Source organism: Lactuca sativa, chromosome 3, assembly GCF_002870075.4.
Source record: "Lactuca sativa cultivar Salinas chromosome 3, Lsat_Salinas_v11, whole genome shotgun sequence".
Taxonomy (NCBI): Eukaryota; Viridiplantae; Streptophyta; class Magnoliopsida; order Asterales; family Asteraceae; genus Lactuca; species Lactuca sativa.
The window spans coordinates 279,766,795-279,782,645 of NC_056625.2; the positions used below are offsets into that span (position 1 = coordinate 279,766,795).

Here is a 15,851-nt window from a genome sequence, read left to right on the forward strand (position 1 = left end):
GATTTTGTCATCTTTCCCAAAAGACAAGATTCACACATATCATCTAATTTTAGGTCAAATGATTCCAACACTCCATCCTTTTGGAGTTGGGCTATGCGTTTCTTGTTAATGTGTCCAAGACGACAATGCCACAAGCATGCCTTGTCTACACTATTAGACAAGTCAATATTAAGTACACTATTTCCTAAGCTATCAACACAAGTCACTGTTTCATACACACCATCACAAGGTAAAGCTTCAAACACAAAAACACCATTCTTATAAACAGAAATTGAACCATTCAAATCATTAAAAGAATATTTAAAACCTTGTCTGAACAATGCATGAAATGAAATAATGTTTCTCTTCATCTCAGACGAATAGCAACAATTTATTAAGTCTAATCTAACATCATTACTAAGCAATAGTTGATAAACTCTGATCTTGGTCACTGGTGAAGACTTTCTGTTCCCCATGATCAAGTTTATCCTCCCATGCTCTATCTCCTCACTTTCCTTTAGCCCCTGCAAATCAGAACAGATATGAAAACCACATCCTGTATCAAGGACCCATGAACAAGAAGATAATGAGTTATTAGCAGAAATAGTGTAAATACCTGCCGAGGATGGCTTCACTTTGCCATCCTTGATATCTTGCAGATATTGTGGGCAAGATCTCTTCCAATGCCCCTTTTGATTGCAGTAAAAGTAAATGGCCTCTGTTGGATTAGAAACATGGGGAGTGGAACCATTGGGCTTAGCCTTCGGGCCATTACTAGATGACACAGCTTGAACCTTGCTCTTCCAGTTTTTCTTGGGAGGACCTTTCCTCTTCTTCCCCTTTGCCTGTCCAATGGCCAAGACAGGGGCACTTGCAGGTGTGGAGGGTATATTTTTACCCTTCATCCCTGCCTCAGCTGTCTGCAATAAGTTGTGCAATTGGGCCAAAGTCTGCTCTGTGTTGTTCAAATGGTAAGTTAAGATAAACTGACCATAACAATCAGGCAACGAGTTCAAGACCATGTCAATGGCCAATTCCTCATCGAAGTGAATGTTGAGCTTGACCAAACGCTCTATGTAGCGTTGCATTCTTTGCACATGAGATACAACCGATTCCCCTTCTTTCATCTTGCAAGCCATGAGTGACTTGACTACCTCAAATTTTTCTTGACGAGCTCGCTTATGGTACTTTTCCATAAGGTCCTTGTTCATCTCAAAAGGCCAGTAGTCCTCATAGTACCTCTACAATTCTGGGGACATGGTTGCAACCATGATGCATGCCACTTTGGTAGCATCATCATAGTGTTTCTTGTAGGCAGCATACTCTTCGGGAGTGGCTTTTGACTCATCAAGTTCTTTGAGCTCCTTTTCAAGGACATACTCTTTGTCCTCGAATCTAAGCGCCATCTTGATGTTATGCATCCAATCGTTATAGTTATAGCCATCCATAACGACTTTGGAGCAGATGTTTAGTAGAGAGAAGTTGTGGTTGGAGGATGATGAAGCAGAAGTGTTTCCAGGAGTAGACATCTGAAAAGAAAGATAGTTTTTGTTAGATTACAAGACACCTCAATATAATAACCCAAAGATATCATATCAAGGTTAGGACCCAACTATGACGATTTACAACTTAGAAATGGGATGCCGAGATCCAAGTTCAAATCTCATAAAGGTAGGTGAATAACGATTCACCAATTCCACCATTAGACAAAATAAACGAAGTGAAATTCCTAATTCTTTTGAGATACATTAAAACTATTTAATGACATGTTTTAATCTTGGATTATGCTCTACTATTTGTGACTGGGATACCGAGGATCACAAACTAGATGTGAATAACCATGCAAATGTGCTTGGTAACCTTATTGTCTTTATCATTAACTATTGATGTGTCGGTAAACCACACACGCTCCATCAAAATGATAATTATAAGATACCCATTACTACTCTTTATTAGTAATTTTAGTGTGCCGGTTAACCACACACGCTCCACTAACGACCAATAAAGCATAATGTGCAATTTCATGGATTAGCATACTTTTCACATTTTTCCTAAAGTAACTAGAGTTGGGATTTTGAAAAATAGAGTTCTAGTACTTTCTTTAATAGCATTATACTTTTAATGGAAGTAGTTGTCCTATCAAATCCGTTCTGCTAACGACCCTCCACTAATCAAGGAAGCGGTGGGTGAGAGTGGACACCCATTCAACTACCATTTTATAGGCAGTTTCCTTATACCCCCCTTATAGACTAGCTTCGTGAATGAGGCATACTAGCGATTTGACTGAACATATTCTTATACATATATAATATTTAACTTTTAATTATAATACATATATAAGGTGTGTTTTAAAACATTTTAAAACTCCAAGGATTTATATAAATTTTTTCGAAATTTAAACTATTAAATTTTAAATTTAAATAAACCAATTAATTAGATTTAATATTTATCTATTAATTAACTTTTAATTAATTTCTTAAATCTTTTAAGGATTATCTAATTAAATTAAACAATTAATTTAATCCTAATCCATATCCCTTCTAGATTTCGAAAATATGGGGATAGGATAATTTCCTTATTTTTCTCAATTATCTAATAAGGCAACTATTATCCAAAACAAAGAAACCCTAATCTTTATAGCATATTTCGAAATTTCCAAGGGAGGAGGCTAGGGTTTTCAAAACCCTAACCCTAATTTTGATTAGGGTTCTTTGGAGGCTAGGGTTTTCAAAAACCCTTTGATCCACAACCCTAAAAATCGAAAAATGGCCTTTAGGGTTTAATAGCTATAAACCCTAATTTGCAATTCAACAATTATAACAATTCAATTTAAAACAAACCTGGCTCTGATACCACTGATGGATTTTAGGTAAAACAAATAAACTAGAAAACAATTCCTAAGTTCACATGCAACCTACTTTGGATCTATGTTTTATCTATTGAACATACAACTTTGAATTGCAAAATAAGAACCCTAGAGGAGAGAGGCTATAATCGAAATTTACAACCTAGGGTTTAGTAATTACATACCTTTCAATTGTTATAGTAAACAATTGATAATTCCCTTGATCTTGATCTTGATCTTCATGGAAGCTTAGCACCACAAGTGTAATGCCTCTAATGGAATCACACCCAAACTAGCAAGAAGGAAAGTAGAGGAGAGAGGGGAGAGGGAGTATGCAAAATTTCGGCCCTTAGGGTTTCTTCAAAAGAAAGAGTGACCAAAACATGAACCAGGACGCTCCTTATATAGCTGAGGGATCTAGAGTTTAGGGGAAACCCTAGTTATCCTTTGCTTAGGGCCTAAGCAAACCCATGGGCCTTATCCTAGCCCCTATGGACGAAATTATTAGGGTTTCCTCTAAAGATTTCGTCCACCCTTATCCAAGGGGGTTCTAGAGCCTTCCACTCAACTATTAGATAATTGCAAACTAGTCCCTACACCTTATAATTAATTCTTTTAACCCCGAAATTAATTCTAATTAATTTCTGGCTAACAATTAATTAAACAAAATGATTTCTTATTAATATATTAATCTTTTAACATATTAATAAATTCATTTATATTAATTTATTAATCTTATAATAAATTAATATCTCTCTTTTCATAATTTCCTTGTCCGGTTGCTAGGTTTGAGAGCAACCCAAAAGGACTGTGCTGCTATCAATTCAAGTACATACGAATTATAGTTATGGGCTTAGACACCTAATCCAACAGTATCTTGCATGTGTTGTACCCAGTTGTTTATTTTCTGAAATGAAGATTCTGAACTCGAAAACAGAAATCTCTTTGGATATCCAATTCTCTTTTGCGTCTCTTTGGGGTTTCCCTTGGTCAAAATCGTCCACGAAAGATCCTAGATGTAGCTGTGGTTCTAAATAATTTGTGGTGAAAATCTATCTAGTAGTATCTTGGTTGTGTTGTGCCCAGTTTTCTATTTTCTGACATGAAGATTCTGTTGTAAAAAAACAACAAGGTGGTGATGGTTGAGGTGATTTAAAAAGGGTTTTTTGAGGAGGTTTAAGGAGGGTATTTGGAGTGTGTTTGGAGAGTATTTTCAGGTTGGAAGGAGGTTGATATAAGAGAGGTGTTTGGTGGTAAATGGTGTGATGAACAAAGGTGGTGAAGATGAAGAACCATGAGTTTCAATGAAGAAGATGAAGATGATTGATGGTGCTCTTGACTTTGCTTGGTTTTGTGTGTTGAACTTGGTGTTCTTGATTATCTCCAGGGATGAAGATGAAGATGGTGTATGTTTTTCAAAAGAAACTCAAAAGAACATGTGTAACTCTCTTACTCTCTTCTATTCTTACCAACACTTACACACACTACACACTCATATATATATATATATATATATATATATATATATATATATATATATATATATATATATGAAACTGTTCAGCCGCACAACTAAATTTTCTTGTTTATGTGTTTTCCGTCCTTCGCGTATTTTCGTATTTTTCGTTTGATCACGACTTCATGTAACCTGAAATAACTGATAATATTTGTTAGATAACATAACAACAGTTCGTCCTATTTCAGTGATGGTCACATACAAAAATATTTTTCAACAATTTCCCCTATGTGATCATTGTTGGAATAAGGACAAATCTGACTTAATCATATTCACAGTTCAACTTTTGAATATTCGAGATAAAAGATTTGTCAATAGATAAGATATATAAAACCTTAGTGATTGATTTGAAAGATTGTGACTTGATTTATCATATCTTATGTAAAAGATTTTTAGAAAATTGTTTCCGAATCAAAGTCTCGGGTTCGATTATCAAAGGGTAGCCATATATGTATCTAAAGCAATTTCCTAAGATTTTATAGCATTATTAATGACGACAAGTGGTCTAACAAGTCGATTTAGATGAATGCTAATAGGTATAGCTCACACTTTACTTGGGTGTTTGGTTGTTCTGACAACAAAACAAGTTGATGATCACTAAAAATGAGTGATATCTCTCTCTGACAAATCACACTCATAATGGAGGTGTTCAACTATGCTTTTCCTGTAAAGTCACCTAGTCTCATTATTAGATAATCAATCACATATGGCTAGTTTTGGCATTGCTCTACAGGTTTCTTCATTCATGCCATTAATGTTCACTCTCTCTCTCTCTCTCCGTTGCGAAATACATGTAAAGGGGTTTAACAATTTTCATAGTGCAGTTTGCAACTAAGAATCTTCAGTAATGAAGGCTACAGTATCCCGAGAAATCTAATTTTGTTGTAGCTTATTCTTTGATGGTATCCTATTTGTTGATCAATATCGATTTATTGTAAAAACATATTTTGTTTCAGCTCGAGAATTTGCAATATTTGAGAAAATTGGGTTTTTGAGAGTATATGTCTTAAGTTATTGAGATATCTTCTTTTGTCAAAAATGGTTAAAAACAAATCGTGAGATTTTATGGCGTTTGTTTTGAAATAACCATTTTGTTGAAAGTTTGTTTGAAAATACCAAATGTAGAATTTTTTTGTTTTGTTTGGTATTTCTTCATGAATGATTTGGCTTTCTTGTTGATTCGTCTTTATCTAGATTCATCTTTGAGGATTGGATATTGATAGCTCTTTGTTTCTCCTTTGGTTTTCTTGTAATGATATGTCGTAGTTTGGAGTCTTTCTGTTTTGAGGATTTCTTTGATCGATGATTCTTGAAATCCTTTTCGTTTCGTCTATTCTTATTGATGGATCATGGGATTGCAAGTCTTCATTTTTGGTTGGCTTTTATCTAGGTTGGGATAGGTGGCATAAAAGACAGTTTGTCTAGTATGTAAGAAATGAATGTATCGTCCCTAGTCAGTTTGATATCTAAGAAAAAATTAGATTGAGACAAGGTATAATTGAGTATACCATATAAGCAATAGTGACACACCTAAGCTCACAAGAAATGAATTCCATAGTGATACTGATTAACGAGGCACAAATTCTCACATAGGTTTTTGTTTCGTCTGAACCTCCTAACCCTATGTCCCTTGATTTTTTAAAATTGTCAATAATGAAATAAAATCGAAAATATTCTACTAGAAAACAGCCTTTTATGACGCTCATTGCGCGTCGTAAAAGGCTCAGACGACGCGCAAATCCGCGTCAAGGAAGGCCCTGCCATAAAGAGAGACTACGCGCATTTACGACGCGCAATTGCGTCACGCGTTTACGACATGCAATGCGTATCATGGAAGGCCCTGTCATAAAGGAAGACGACACGCATTCGCGTGTCGTAACCTTACGACGCGCGTGTTAATGACACGCAATGCGTATCAAGAAAGCCCCTGTCAATAAAGGTCATGTCATAAATGAAGATGACACACATTTTTGCGTATCGTAAATGTAAATGTTTAAAAAAATAAATTTATATGTTTATTAAATTTTTAATTAAATTTGCATTTAATTTCTCAAAATAGAAATAAAATACCATATACAAAAAATACAATCGATTGCATAATATAAAATAAAATTTCATACTCAAAAAATAAAATAAATTGCACAAATTATAATGTCATACAAAGAATCATTCAAATGTTAAACAAAAATAATACATTGCTAACGTGGGTTATACATTCCTATAAAACTAACAAATAATCATACAACTCTGTTTCTTTCTGGAAAGGAATGCCAAACATGATTACAGGTCTCCCTTAATCTTGATTACTCACCTGCTTAAGTAGAATGTTGTTATTGAGAAGGTTACCTAGCAACAGAGAAAAACACAACACCTCTCCCACAATCACAACATCATTTACAGAAAAAGGGTTGTCAATTACTTTCATTCAATCACAAATATATTAAATAAAAGGGTGAAAAAAATATCTTACTTTTGATAAGTTTATATCCCTTAGAGCAAACACAGCTAAAGCATTGAACAAGACCCTAGGGCCTTCTTCTAATGTAAACACAATGCTCGTCTGCAAAACTGAGGCGATAAAATAAAATTTGGATATTGTTTGGGTAGTTTATATATGATTTGATAATTTGATTTAAAATACAATAAAATAAATTATCTTTTTTGTTACCTTATGGGGCTTGTCAATTCCTGGGATTATAGGTTCTCTTGCTAGTATTAGAAAACGAGTTATGTTATCTAAATCATCCTGAACATTCAATATAACAATTGTAAGACAAAAGGAGAAATGTATATTTGAAAATACTATGAGATGTGATTTTTTTAATGTATAAATCCATAAATTAAGCGCAACAAATAGTTGCCTATCTTTTTTAAAAACTTTTATGGGGGTATAATGGCCGAAATGCCCTTGTATTTATATACATGTTTACAAATATAACTTTAATAACTAGGTGACACCTGGATTGTTTGTGCTAGAATATCAAGCCCAATTTCAGCAGCCTGAGAACTTGCAACTGCTTCAGTGTCTCATATGGATTCCGAGGCTACAATCTATTTAAAAAAAAACTCTTAAAAAATTTTAAACAAAGAAAAAAACGCAAGAATTAGCAACTAGTTTCATTTACCTATCCATAGTTTCAGTTTATAGTAATCAAAATATAATAATAAAGAAAAAAGTTGAGAAGAACTTACAGCTTCTACCATCAAACAATGAGTCAGCACTAGCTTCAATTACTTGATATGTTCCAGCAATAATGTCCATAATAAGTGTAGCCATTTGAGACATGAGGACGATAAGGTAAACTCCCAATTCCATCAGTTCTCTGGCTCTTTTCACAGTTTCAGCTGTGTTTGATGACATTGCTAACTCCAGAAGTTCCAATAAATTCTCATCTGAGACAACTCCTACCTAGAATCAACTCCAAAAGAATCAGTAAAAAGTTTGAATAAAAAGTTACAAGGATCAAGAAACCAGTAGATTAGATACTTACAAGTTCATTTCCAGCCTCCGAAGCGTCTTCATCTTTTTCATTACTTTGATTTACATCATCACCATGTGCATTTTCTTCCATCACTATATCAACAGTATGTAACCCTAGCCCATGCTCCTCTTTATGCTCTGGAAACTCAGTTTCATCATCCATATTCTCAATATCCATCTCCTTCTCTATCTCGGCTTTAGGTGAAGTGATGATGATCCAATCAAAAGTAGTGGCTGCTACCTTAAAACCACAAGAAAGAGAAAGAATTAAAAACTAGTTAACATACTTGAAGGTTGAAGCTGCAAGAAATTTAGAGGATATGCAAGGCGAACTAACTGCTCTGTTTGATTTTGAAGACTGATTCTACAGGTTTCATCGAATCCTTTGTGGATAAATGTTGTCTGAGGGTGCCACGTGGTATTGTAACAGCTTCCCATTTATCTTGAAATGAATATTTTCCCATCTGTAAGAAATTTAGAGCCGTAACCACCTGTACATGTATAAAGCACATGTATCAATGCATAAGCATGTGAAAAAGACTGAAAAATTGAAGTGGATATAAGGATAAAGGATTATATAGTATAGTTACTCGTTCTAAAGGTAAGAAGAATGCTAAAGCGCTTGAAGATTTACTTCCAGCATTTAAGGCAACAGCTCGTCCTTGCTAATCAACAACTGGGGACCCACTTGAACCCCCTTTGGTTCCTTGAGCTGATTGTCATAACCAAAGAAATTAATAAAAATTAATAACAAACCTGAAGCATTGATCATGAGTAGCAATGGCAACACTTGAAAGGTTTTCATCAAGTAAAGCCAAAGGTCCATGTTTCATTTCAACAACATTTGTTATAACTTAAATCAAAATATTGGATAAATTCAGGAACCTATTTCGTTGGATGGAATAGAATGACAACTAGAAAATAATATAATAATAATAAACTATCTAACATCAACTTTCTTGATGCATGAGCAAAAGAAGAGTGAAAAGCTTATGATGGAAAGTTTTATTTATGGACACCCGATCGATGAAGCCCAGATTTTCAAAAGGCATAGAAAGCAATAAGAAGTGAGAAGTGAAGGGCATCTTGATGTGCTTAAGCTTATATTCGTACCCAAAAAGAAATCTTGATGATGACTTTTTTACCCCTATGGATTTTGTTGCAAAATTTTCAGCCAATGTTTTGGTAAATCTAGTTGGTACCCATTAGAAAAGAGGAGTGTTACTAAAGAGTATCTCATCTACTAATTAACAGTGAATGCAAAATTCATCATTTACATTTAAAGTTCAGCCCTGCATTGAGAGAGGATGGAATAGACAAGTGTTAGAAACTACCACGTAGGGGTAAAATGGTAATTTAGTCAGCATACACTGTAGATGATATAATTAAAGCTTTACCTTAGTAGATGGTCTTGGAAGATTTAAAAGTGATTAATGTATCGGAAGTGCACTGGTTTTATCAGAAAAGGACATGAGTACAAACAAGATGAAAACTTTTTTATAAATTGCAATTTGTCAATATGTTGACCAGCTTACTTCACTTGTCAATGTTGACTAAAGATCTAACACCTATCTCATAACAAACTTGCATTACACCTGTAGACACGAGGATGCTCACTAGGTGCAGTTAACAAAGGAAACAAGAAGAAAACATCTAAGGATGAGAGAACGCCAATAGAGCACTTTTTGGAATGAGAAAGCCTGATTCTTGAAACAATCTGACCAAGGGCATGTTTGCTCCATGTCTTAGAGGAAGCGTCTTTTGTATCCAGATAATCAGCGAGAAGTGCCAAGGACTGAAACAAAATAAAATAAAATGACAACCAACAACCAACAAGAAGAAGTCGGAAAGAATACAACATTTATTAACTCAGGTACTACTATGATAAACAGAAATACATGAACTTGCATTTGCAGAAATTTGATATACTCAATTGCATCGCCTAGAATACTTGCTTTCTCTCTCTGTAGTTGATGTAAGTTTAGTTCCAAAACAGAAAAGGGAAAAGAACAAAAAAAAGACCCCAAAAAACAACAGAAACAAATTTTGTCATCACCTTGTTGCAGTTGGGAACAAGTGTCCAGAGGGTTCTTATTCTTTCACTTATTTTATTCCTGCGCCTCTGCACAAAAGTGACAAAAGATGTCATCAGCTCATGCGATCACCCCTTTAAAGCACCATTGTTCTTGTGCCACGAAATTGTCACCATCACGTGCAATTTTGTTAATTGGTAAATGATTTATTAAAAAAATACATAAAAACTAGGAGTATTTTTTAGATTTGAAAATACAATCCATTCCAATGCCCGGTTTTAATCAAACCATTTGTTTGTTTAGAAGAAACATTTATTTTATATTATCAACTCTTCAAGGATATATAACATCTAGTAGTCATATGCTCTAAAATCTCTATGGCCCTTATGGATAAAGACACTTGACATAAAACTAGCCAAGGACTTAGTTGAGCAGCATCTATTAGATAAAAAAGAAATAACAAGATTTTTAAAGTCCGACCTCAGTAAGATTGTTATGACATGTAATCATCCTATACTAAAAGATTAAAAAACCATCACTTGAATAGATGCACTACTAGAAATAAAATTTTTCCTTAATCTTTATGCTTTATTCATACTCTTGAGAAGAAGCTTCTACTACTTCATAAATGGTCTGGAACAAGAAGATAGAGAGTAAGAACTTCTGTAAGAACTTCTCATTTAATCAGATAATTAACTAATTGTGTTAGGATGATTATGTTCCTTGAAGAAGTAACACTTGAGTAATACTTCTGTAAGAACTTCTCAACCAATGTAACCATGTTTCTAAAAAAGAAATTTAAGAACATACCTAGTTTCACCTGACAAAATTTTGTTTAACTGTTGCTTAGTAGTGATAATCTACAGCCTGAAAATAAGGAATGCTCACAAGAACGATCCCTAGCTACAATGTCCGAAAGAAGACCGTTTATGAAATTATTCGATATCTCACGCATGTAAGATTTTAATCTCTCCTTCAATGTTTTTGTATTCTCGACTATCTGAGAAAACTAGAAAAAAGACATTTCATATTGAGTAAATATATAATTTGAAAAGATACAAAATTGATAGCGAAAGATAATAATATATCGTACTTGCACATGATGATTGGGTGATTTTTCGGTGTATGGTGACCCAACATCAGAACCAACAGACGATCCCTTCTACTCACAGGAAACAAATCGTCTTCTCTGTTACCACTCTATACGAATGATTTCTTGTAAAAATATGTTTGTGACAACTATTATAAAACTTTATGAATTTGTAAGAAATTAAAGATAAAGAACCTTATCCTTGACTTCTGATAACATGTATCGAAGTTTGCTCTTGTGGAAACAAATCATCTTCTCCGTTACCCTCCTTTTTCATCACTAACCTGTTTCCATTTTTCAAAAATTCAAAATCATAGAAACCAATATTATATACAATCACCAAGAATGAGTATATATATATATATATATATATATATATATATATATATATATATATATATATCAAAAACAGACTCTTCTAGGGTCATGAAAGAGACTAAATTAATTTACATTACATCATTAGTTACCTTTTCCATATTCACAATATACCCTCCAAGTTTCTTAAACTCGTGCCTGTACACATAAATCAATAGATCAATAGCACTCTGATCAAGAATGATAAAAATTCAGAATTTGGACTTTCGATACACTTTTTGGTAAACTCTAGCAATTTTCATCTTTGTATTTGGTCATCATCAAAATTTCCTTGAAGCAAAATAGCTAAAATGAAAAGGCATTCAATCCTCAGGAATTTCCAAGGTTGGCATAGGCGAAAGAAAATCATTTCTACAGCTTTCTACTAGAGTTATTTCAATTAAATGTGTACGAAGAAGCATGTAATGTAGGAGAAAAACGTACAAGTGTCTTGTGGTCTTTGGAATTTCTAAATCTTCTTGTTCTTTGCTGGTTCATTTTGGCTTTTGTAATGACCGAAAGTCTTTAGATGTGAAGAAAATTTCTCACCTTTTTTGAAGGTAGTTGAGCTGTGAAAATGACGTTCTTAGCATCATCGATTCTTTCTATAGTCAGATCACTGTCAATGTGAAGAAAATGTGAAGAAAAGAAAGAGTGAATGTGAGCACTTGATCTTATAAAATCACAGATTCAAGACCCTTTCGTAAGATCCATTAAAACAAAGCAATCATAGCTAAAAAACTTTCTCAGAGTAAAATCATCAAACAGTTATGGGGCATACCTTTTCACGCGTTTGTTCTTTGAAGCAATTAATGCCATTTTCACCTCAGGCGCTTCAAAAGCAACTAGAGTATGAAGATAAAAATGCGAGTTGCCCTGGCCCCAGCTTTAAAAAAATCCTTAGTGAGACTCCATTGCCTAAAGCGAAGAACACATAATCTGACAAAATTAACAAGCATTGCAACAGAAACGCCAAACTTATATATCAAAATCACGGGACATATGCTGAAAGAAGGCTGGGGACGGGGATCTAGGGTTCAAGATGGTGAAAGAATGATATAGTGATTTGATGTATGGATGCACGGTGCAGTGGATATCGAGAGAATGAGAATATTTAGCATCAAATCTTGTGATGACGGCGGAGGTCGTGAAGTTGTGAAACAATGGTGAGGGTAATAAAGGAACCAACCAGAGATCACTTTTCCGGTAGCGATCTCCTCCAGATGGTTGTGAATGAACCCCTATAAACCAGCTCCGAAAATATCATCATATTTCACTGCAAACTCTAAATGAAGCACTCGATGTAGGGAGGGGGAGAAAGAGCGGCCATGGTTATGGGGAAAAGAACACGCCTAGTGCAAATGAGGGGAAACAGAGAGCGAGTTTTCTAATTTTTTTGGATTTTCTTTTCCCGCTGTACTAGTTGCTAAAGAGGAGCCGCGCGTTTGTAAAATTATAAAGCGAAATTTATAGAGGACGCATTTAAGATAAGCGCCCTCCGTGTTTCTTTTATGAGACACTAAATTAAGGGCGCGCAAAAATACGTATTCTAAATCCTTTAAATTTAGGGAGAACTGACATTATTTTTATGACACGTGCTTTTACGTATCATAAATATGAGCGTTTCGTGGTTTGCGCATCATTAAAGGGCTATTTTCTAGTAGTGATAAGGTTATATACATTATGAAAAGTAGTAGATTTGAACGTTTACTCTAATTGAGAAGCAATATGACTTAAAATCTTCATCAAGCACAAGCATCTGAAAATGAAGTCAAGAGACCATTAATCACAATGTTCTATAAAAGCTTATTATGGCAAGTCTTTTATTATATTTTTGAAGATTTGTTTATCTGAATGCTTTTGGAAATATTTGTTATTTGAATGTTTTGGTATTTTTGAAAGGAAAGCAATTTTCAATTGTTTTTGAATTTTCTTTTTGAATGAAAGTAAACACACTTTTTTACACACAAAAAAGTAATGGTTTAAGGATGGATGTTATCTGGATTTAACATTCCTAGACGGCCTAGGAAGTATTGAAACTTTGTTTCATCGAGTGCCTTAGTGAAGACATCAGCAATTTGATCTTAGGTGTTGATGAAGTGCAATTCAATATGACCCTTTTGAATGTTGTCTTTGATCAAATGATATCGAATGTCAATGTGCTTTGTCATGGAATGGTGAACAAGATTGTGGGAAATGGAAATAACACTAGGTGAGTCGCAAAATATGGGAATTTGTGAGATTTTGAAGCCATAATCACGCAATTGAGTTTGCATCCATATGACTTGTGAACAACAGCTGGCTGCAGCGACATATTCAACTTCTGTTGTTGATGTGGATACACAAGTCTGTTTCTTTGAAGTCCAACTCACTAGTCTGCCTCCTAGGAATTGACAACTACCAGATGTGCTCTTCTTATCTAACTTGCATCCTCCATAGTCTGATTCGGTAAAAGCATTCAACTAAAAATCAGATTTAGATGGATACAAAAGGATAAGTTTGGGAGTGACTTTTAAGTATTTGAAGATGCGTTTTATAGCAACTACATGGGATTCCATTGGATTTTCTTGGTATCTGGCACAGACACATGTAGAAAACATGATGTCAGGTCTGCTGGCAGTGAGGTATAAGAGTGATCCAATCATTCCACAATATCTTTTATGGTCAATGGGTTTGCTATTTATGTAACAACTCGGAATTTAGGTATAACCATTTAGCCCTTCATCTTTTCATATGTGTTATGTTGGCCCTTTTGTGTTGGGGCGAGTATGTTGGGCGTACAAAGAGTACGTTGCGCATACTCACGCGCTTAAATTGAACACGTTGTCACCCGGGTACGTTGGGCGTACCTAAGGTTACGCTGGGCGTAACCAGTCCAGACCCAAAACCCTAATATGGCTTGGTGGCTATAAAAGGAATGAGATGGCCTTGTCCCTCAGCCACCATCCTTCAGAAAGAAACCCTAAGAGAGCTTTTCCTTCGTTTTTAGCTGGAGTGTGAGTATTTTAAGCCTCAAGGTGTCATTTCAAGGTAGCAAAATAGAAGAGAAGTCCATTGTGGAGGCTAGAAGCTGGTGGACAAGTGTAGATCCGAGGATAACAAAGGTTGGAACTTCTTCCTGAGGTAAAAAGTTCAGATCATCTTGCCTTGTAGTTCTTATGGTATGCTTCATGGACCAATTTCTAGGGTTTTGGTCCCAAAAATGGAGACTTTATGAGCAAGTAGTCTCCATTGGCTTAGATCTACCATATTCCAGGTCTATTTGAGTTGTATGTTTATAAAAATGTGATCTTGGACGTATATATTTAGCCATGCATGAGATCTAGATCTTTGGAGGTGAAAAGAAAGGTATTAGAGGGTGTAGGAGCCTTTACAGCCATGCCAAGGCTTAAAGGTTCCAACTTTGTGGGTTAGGAGACCTAAAGAGAGCCAAATCTGGAAGTTGAAGGAGTGTCTTAACCATTTAAGACAAAGAAATATGGTATGGCTGAATCTGGGATTTACGCTGGACGTAAATCCCAGTACACGCAGCGTAAGGGGTGGCGACCCCCGATTGTGGTTCATCGATGTACGCCCCGCGTACAGAAGCTGGTATGCCCCGTGTACTGTGTCTGTTGACTTTTAGGGTTTTGGACAATATGTGGACTTTGAGCCAAGGAGGGGTGAAATGGTCTTTTACCCTCTGTGGGATAATGAAAAGGGTGTAGCCTAGTCTTGGAAGCCTATATTATTTAGAATGATATTTCGTTGTGATTAGGCGGGGTTGGGTCGTCGTTTCGAGATTTGGAGATATCGAGCACGCGAGATTCTAGACTTCCTGCGAGGTGAGTCTTCTCACTATACTGTACCTGGGAAGGTACCTATGTGTGACCGGAAGGTCGGATATGTTATGGGTTGTATGCATTGTATGTGATTAAGTTAGCCGTTTATATGTGCTATGTATGCTATGCTTGATGTGGGCCGGAAGGCATTATGTTATGGGCTGGGAGGCATTATGTTATGGGCCGGAAGGTATTATGTTATGGGTCGGAATGCATTATGTTATGGGCCGGAAGGCATTGTGATATGGACCGGAAGGTCGACGCGGGTAAGACCGGAAGGTTTACCGGGTTGGGACGGAAGTCCCCTGAGACACATGGACCGGAAGGTCATGGCCTGGAAAGGCATATGTGTGTAAGTAGTATTTTGAGGAACTCACTAAGCATTTATGCTTACAGTTGTTGCGTGGTGTGTTTCAGGTACCAGTGATTTACGCGGGAAGGCGTCGGCATGATCAGTACACACATAGGATTTTTATGTTATGAGGTCTTGGGATTGACATATGTTATGAATTGAGTTTTAATCAATGATGTTTTCATGAATAATGAATGGATTATTTTTTTATAAAATGCGAAAAATTGTTTTGAAATCTACGGTGTTACAATTTAAGTTTGCATCAATTTTTTATCCAAAAGCCATTGGGGTTTTTGCGGTATAGGATTTGTCCATTGAAAAGCAAGTGAGTAGGTTTTGACATAATTCTGTTGGTTGATGAAAATGCCATCAGTTGACTG

At 35.4% G+C, this 15,851-nt stretch overlaps 1 long non-coding RNA gene across 1 annotated transcript; it reads right to left on the reverse strand.

Annotated features, from left to right (window-relative positions):
- Positions 1 to 6,489: 6,489 nt before the first annotated feature.
- Positions 6,490 to 12,706, reverse strand: LOC111877371 (uncharacterized). Its single transcript, XR_008231145.1, has 13 exons — positions 12,080 to 12,706; positions 11,412 to 11,917; positions 11,140 to 11,228; positions 10,948 to 11,054; positions 10,665 to 10,863; positions 9,878 to 9,943; positions 8,412 to 9,785; positions 8,159 to 8,312; positions 7,832 to 8,062; positions 7,533 to 7,749; positions 7,299 to 7,391; positions 7,009 to 7,086; positions 6,490 to 6,908 (listed from the first exon to the last, which is right to left on the reverse strand). It is a non-coding gene; the product is annotated as an uncharacterized LOC111877371 (long non-coding RNA).
- Between the last annotated feature and the right edge of the window lie 3,145 nt (positions 12,707 to 15,851).